A 7,340-nucleotide genomic window follows, 5' to 3' on the forward strand; every position below is an offset into this window, starting at 1 on the left:
TATGTATACGTATAGCTGATTCCCTTTGTTATATTGTGGAAACTAACACAACAGCTTAAGGCAATTATACTCCAATAAAGATGTTAAAAAAAGAATAAAAGAACACACTTAGGTGGCTTCCATATCTTAGCAACTGTGAATAATGCTACTCTGAACATTGGGATTCACGTATCTTTTCAAATTAGTGTTTTTTTTCGAGTTTTGTGGTTTTATTAACACAAACACAATGTGCACCATGAGCTGTCTATTCATTTTCTTCACTGTCCAGCCTGGTATTGTCATTGGTGACTCTGATGGACAGCTGGGGTGCTCTTTCTGCAATGGTTTTGTGGTTCTTGGATAAGATATTGTGAATAATTTCAGCACAGTAAGATTTGTTGCACATCAGCAGCACTTCATGCTCCTTGATGCTGTGGACCAGGAACTTCCAGAAGCTGCTGGGCAGAATGTGTTTGTTTTCTTGTTGCTCCCGTAACTGATGTTGAGCATCAAGATCTGGCCCTTGAATCTCCTTCACACCCTGTTGTCAATGCCTCTGGGTTTCTGTCGGTTCCACTTTATTTTGATATATCAGTCTGACTGGTGCTGGATGAACTTCTTGGTCCTCCTTTTGATGATCCTGGGCTTCGCGAGGGATCTGAGAGCAGCCATGATGCTGAGTAGAAGATGGCTTCTACCCCCATAGGGAGTTCCGAGGAAGAGAGGGGTTCAAATTAGTGTTTTTGTTTCTTTCAGATATAAACCAAGGAGTGTGATTGCTGGGTAATATGGCAGTTCTATTTATAATTTTTTGAGAAACCTCTGTACTGTTTTACACAGTGGTTACACCAACTTTCATTCCCAGCAACAGTGTACAAATGTTCCCTTTTCTCCACATATTCTCCAACATTTGTTATTTGTGTTCTTTTTGATGATAGCCATTCTGGCAGGTGTGAGATGATATCTCATTGTGGTTTTGATTTGCATTTCCCTGATGATTAATGATGTTGAGCATATTTTCATCTGCCTGTTGAACATCTTCATGTTCTCTTTACAAATATATTTATTCAGGTCTTCTTCTTATTATTAGTCAGGTTGTTTGTTCTTTTGATGTTGAGTTATATGCACTGTTCATATATTTTGGTTTTTAACCCCTTATCAGTCACATTACTTGCAAATATTTTCTCCCATTCGGCAAGTTATCTTTTTATTTTGTTGATATATTCCTTTGCTGTGCAAAAGATTTTATGATTAATTAGTTTCCATTTGTTTATTTTTGCTTTTATTTCCTTTTTTTAGAAGATAAATTCAAAAATATTGCTATAATTTATGTCAAAGACTGTCAGCAAATGATCATACACCATGATCAAGTGGGCTTTATCCCAGGGATGCAAGCATTTTTCAATATCCACAAATCAATTAATGTGATATATCACATTAACAAATTGAAGAATAAAAATCATAGGATCATTTCAATAGATGCAGGAAAAGCTTTTGACAAAATTCAAATCTATTCATAATTAAAATCTCTCCAGAAAGTGGGCATAGAGTGAACATACTTCAACACAACAAAGGTCAAATATGACAAACTCACAGATAACATTATACTCAACAGTGAAAAGCTGAAAGCATTTTCTCTAAGATCGGGAACAAGAAAATTATCTTAAGAAATTAGAACAGAATTGGAGGAATCATGCTCCCTGACTTCAGACTATACTACAAAGCTACAGTAATTAAAACAGTGTGGTACTGGCACAGAAACAGACACATAGATCAGTAGAACAGAATAGACAGCCCAGAAATAAACCCATGCTCCCATGGTCAATTAATCTATGACAAAGGAGGCAAGAATATACAATGGAAAAAATACAGTCTTTTCAATAAGTGGTGCTGGGAAAACTGGATAGCTACATGTAAAAGAATGAAATTAGAACATTCTCTAATGCCATATACAACAATAAACTCAAAATTGATTAAAATTCTAAATGTAAGGCTGGAAACCATAAAACTAGAGGAAAACATAGGCTGAACACTCTTTGGTTTCTTCAGATTTAGTGGCTAGGAAAGGCCTCTTTGAGGTGATATCTAAGCTGAGATATGAAGAAAAAAGATCTAGCTGTAGTAGCATTGGAGTTAAAGAATGGAAAGTTGTTGGTACATTCTAGGCAGAAGTAAACAACTAACAACAAGTCCTTCATTTATTCAAATAATAAAACAAAGCCAGTGTGGCTGGACCATGGTGAGTGAAGGTGAGAATGATACGAGATCAGTTCATGGACTTGGGCAGAGAAAAGATCATAGAGGACATTGTAAGCCAAAAGAAAGTCTTTGGTTTCTATTTTGTTTCACAGCAAGTCCTTAGAAACAATTGATCTAGAGAGTTATGTGGATACAGGACAGACATGGGCATTCCTGTTGTACTGACAGACAGTTTTTGGGAGAAGAGGTAAAATGCTGTATCCCACTTTCATGTGAGAAAGAAGTTTAAAACTCAATACAAAAGCAAAAAAAAAAGCAAAAAAAAAAACTCAATACTGTTCACAGAATAGAACCTGAGATAGACAAATGTGACAGAGACAGAAAAGAGTTCCCCCACACAAGTAATTCTACCTACAACCTAACCTCTTAAATATATTCCCCACATTGCTGACAGAGTAAATTTCTAAAATACTAATCTGAACATATCATTTCTCTACTTTAGTTTCTTCTTTGCTTTAATGATTTTCAAGGTCCATAATGATCTTTCTGGAGCATGCCTTTCTAGCATCTGTTCTCAATCTCCTACTCCCTTTTCACTCCAGGTGCCCTGGCCTACTTTCAATTTCCTATGTTTTCTTAGACGCTGATGACCCATAGCATATCACTTCCTTTGCTTGAAACACTTTTCAGTACTCCCTCCCTTAATTCAGCACAGATAAAAGCTTTCTCTGACCACTTCTGTTACCAAGGATGATAGTCACTATATTTAACAAGTAGTGTGGCACAAGCAGCAACCAATCAGAATAGATGCTTGTTACAGATGCTCGTTATACAGATCATATTTTTAAAGCTATTAGAATATGGCAGACACATGATAAATACTATATCATTATTTGCTGTTGTTATTATGTGAAGAAAAGACAAGTGAACATATCTGATTGCTATGAGCTTGTGGGCAGTTTTGTCTTGAATTTTTTGTTATATTAACGTAATATTCATTTTACAATATAAATTAATAGCTGAATCATATAAATGTGTCATGACTTTTGTGGGGAGTGTGAATGGGTTGAGAAGAGATGTGACCTAACCAGAACTGAAGGTCAGTATCACTGGCTAGTGAGAGGGAGTGTTGTATTAGATTATGGGGTTTGAGCTGTCAAATGATGAGTTTGGATTTGATCCAGTAAACAGCAGGGTACCTTTGTAGGTACGTGGACAAAAAGGATTACAAATTGTAAGTGGTGCTTGAAAGAGATAAATTTGACAGTGGTATGAAGAGTGGATTAGAGGACAAAAATACTTGAGACAAGGAATTTAGTTTGGAGATTGTTGTGGTCTTGCAAATAATCCAGAGTAGTGGGAGCCAGAATAGAAATAAAGGGCTAAATCTGATTGCTATTACAAACCATGCTTCCATACTAGAGAATGAGAACTGAAAAAAGTTAAAAGGTAAGTAAGGGTGCAGTTAACCAAATAAGATGTGCAATTTTTACATGTCCATCTCTACTAAATTGTTAAGCACTCAGAAGCCTCATTTTCCTTGCCCAGAGCCAAATAATTGTATAGAGAATGAGGTAAAAATTAAGAGGAAAGAGCTGACATAATCATCTAAACAAAGCTACAAGGATCATCATCGAGGAAAGAAGTATAGTTTTCCATATGAATATCTATAGGATAGAGTGCAATAACCTTTGATCACACATACACAAAGCAGTAATATCTACAAGATACATGCTGTGCTTTATGATGAGGTCTGTAGGTGAGAAGGTGAACCTGAGTGTTTCATAAGAACTAGAAATATATCATTTTTTGATAAGTACTGTAGACTCCTGAATATTGTTAGAACTAATCTTTAAAAATGTTATGTGCTAGTTGTAAAACCCTAAGTGCTTTGGGTTAATAACTCCAACCAGGTTTCCAGTTTTATAAGTTGGTAGTTTCTCTGGGAAGACAGGTGCTGGAATTTCTCAATGCCAAATGAAATTGTCTAAGCCAGTGTATATACATTATCTAAACCATATGCCATTAGGCATATCCCTAAATATATCTGTATGTTCTAAATGAAGTTTACTCAGCCACCAGGAAGCAGAAGCCTCTTTAAAAATGTTGGGATGTTCAGATAATGTCACCAAAGGAATACATAAAATAGTCTATTTGGACAAGGTTCATAAAGGAGTGAACAAACTTAGTGAACCAATCCTTCAAAATTTGTTAAGGCTAAAAGATAGATTGACACATGGTGGACTTGTTTACAAAGTTACCAGAACCTCAGCTGCCAGCATTCCTTAGATTTGAGGTGGTTTAAATTTAATCTCAATTGCAAATAAATACATTAATTAATTAATTAATTAGAAGCAACTTGAGTATTTGGCTTCTCCATGAGTTTATCAAATACTGGATGTTTATTGTCTATTCCTTTTTTTTAAATTTTTTAAATTAATTTTTTTGGAGTATGTTTGATTTACAATGTTGTGTTAGTTTCTGCTGTACAGCAAAGTGAATCAGTTATATATATACATATATCCACTCTTTTTTAGATTCTTTTCCCATATAGGTCATTACAGAGTATTGAGTAGAGTTCCCTGTGCTATACAGTAGGTTCTTATTAGTTATCTATTTTATATACAGTAACGTGTATATGTCAATCCAGTTTCCAATTTATCCCTCCCCCCACATTTCCCCCCCCAGTAACCATAAGTTTCTTTTCTACATCTGTGACTCTATTTCTGTTTTGTAAATGAGTTCATTTGTACCCTTCTTTTAGATTCCACATATAAGCGATATCATATGATATTTGTTGTTCTCTGTCTGACTTACTTCACTCAGTATGACAATCTCTAAGTCCATCCATGTCACAGCAAATGGCATTATTTCATTCGTTTTTATGGCTGAGTAGTATTACGTTGTACTGTTGATGGGTATTTTGGTTGCTTTCATGGTATGGCTATTGTAACTAGTGCTGCGCTGGACATTGGGGTGCATGTATATCTTTTTTTTTCAGGAAGAAAGTGATTTTTTTAACAACTTTATTGGAGTATAATTGCTTTACAATGGTGTGTTAGTTTCTGCTTTATCACAAAGTGAATCAGTTATACATATACATATGTTCCCATATCTCTTCTCTCTTGCGTCTCCCTCCCTCCCACCCTCCCTATCCCACCCCTCTAGGTGGTAACAAAGGACCGAGATGATCTCCCTGTGCTATGCGGCTGCTTCACACTAGCTATCTATTTTACATTTGGTAGTGTATATATGTCCATGTCACTCTCTCGCTTTGTCACAGCTTATCCTTCCCCCTCCCCATATCCTCAAGTCCTTTCTCTAGTAGGTCTATGTCTTTATTCCTGTCTACCCCTAGGTCCTTCATGACATTTTTTTTCTTAAATTCTATATATATATATAGAATTCTCTCCCTGACTTCAGACTATACTACAAAGCTACAGCAATCAAGACACTATGGTATTGGCACAAAAACAGAAAGATAGATCAATGGAAGAGGATAGAAAGCCCAGAGATAAACCCACGCACATATGGTCACCTTATCGTTGATAAAGGAGGCAAGAATGTATAGTGGAGAAAGGACAGCCCCTTCAATAAGTGGTGCTGGGAAAACTGGACAGGTACATGTAAAAGTATGAGATTAGATCACTCCCTAACACCATACACAAAAATAAGCTCAAAATGGATTAAAGACCTAAATGTAAGGCCAGAAACTATCAAACTCTTAGAGGAAAACATAGGCAGAACACTCTATGACATAAATCACAGCAAGATCCTTTCTGACCCACCTCCTAGAGTAATGGAAATAAAAACAAAAATAAACAAGTGGGACCTAATGAAACTTCAAAGCTTTTGCACAGCAAAGGAAACCATAAACAAGACCAAAAGACAACCCTCAGAATGGGAGAAAGTATTTGCAAATGAAGCAACCGACACAGGATTAATCTCCAAAATTTATAAGCAGTTCATGCAGCTCAATAACAAAAAAACAAACAACCCAATCCAAAGATGGGCAGAAGACCTAAATAGACATTTCTCCAAAGAAGAGATACAGACTGCCAACAAACACATGAGAGAATGCTCAACATCATTAATCATTAGAGAAATGCAAATCAAAACTACAATGAGATATCATCTCACACCAGTCAGAATGGCCATCATCAAAATATCTAGAAACAATAAATGTTGGAGAGGGTGTGGAGAAAAGGGAACACTCTTGCACTGCTGCTGGGAATGTGAATTGGTTCAGCCACTATGGAGGTTCCTTAAAAAACTACAAATAGAACTACCATATGACCCAGCAATTCCACTACTGGGCATATACCCTGAGAAAACCAAAATTCAAAAAGAGTCATGTACCAAAATGTTCATTGCAGCTCTATTTACAATAGCCCGGAGATGGAAACCACCTAAGTGCCCATCATTGGATGAATGGATAAAGAAGATGTGGCACATATATACAATGGAATATTACTCAGCCATAAAAAGAATATTACTCAGCTATTTGTAATGAGGTCGATGGACCTAGAGTCTGTCGTACAGAGTGAAGTATGTCTATTCCTTTTTGTGTTCCTTTTAAAAGCTGATTTTCTTCCTAGTAAGTTCTTTCGGCCAGTTGGTGGTTATATGATGCCATCATGTATGTGTTGTTTTACATTTTCTTTGGGAAACAACTTGGGAATGAAGCAATATAATTATCAGCCATTATATCTTGATGAATATTCTATTTCTAAACAAGCTGTGTTTCCTTCCAGACCCCCTGTGTTTAACAGTGAACATTGGCAGTAACCAGGAAACAGTGCTCTTTGATATACTTAAACATTCTGAATGAAGTATTTTTCTTTATTTTTAAGGCCTGGAAAGACATTTTCATATGGTGGAATTAAGAGTCTGAAATATGTGTCTGGATTTAGCATTGGCAGTTCAGTTTTACCCCCATTATAGGCACTTCTATGCTTCTGGGAAGGATTCCAGAATTACCAATTATGTTAAAATATGTTTTACTAAGATACAGTGAGGCATATACTACAGAATCCCATGATGTGTATTAAATCCTTGTCCTCTTTCCTACTAAGTGCTTCTTCAAATAAATCAACTTTAATGTCTAAAAGCTGGAAAGTGAGAAAACAGATGTTCCAGGTTTGGGGTGGTGACATGGCCTC

General features: G+C 36.1%; 1 pseudogene; it reads right to left on the bottom strand.

The window, feature by feature from the left end:
- Positions 1–244: 244 nt before the first annotated feature.
- LOC137217027 (large ribosomal subunit protein eL32-like) lies at positions 245–651 on the bottom strand (annotated as a pseudogene).
- Positions 652–7,340: the final 6,689 nt, after the last annotated feature.

Source organism: Pseudorca crassidens, chromosome X (genome assembly GCF_039906515.1).
Source record: "Pseudorca crassidens isolate mPseCra1 chromosome X, mPseCra1.hap1, whole genome shotgun sequence".
Classification (NCBI taxonomy): Eukaryota; Metazoa; Chordata; class Mammalia; order Artiodactyla; family Delphinidae; genus Pseudorca; species Pseudorca crassidens.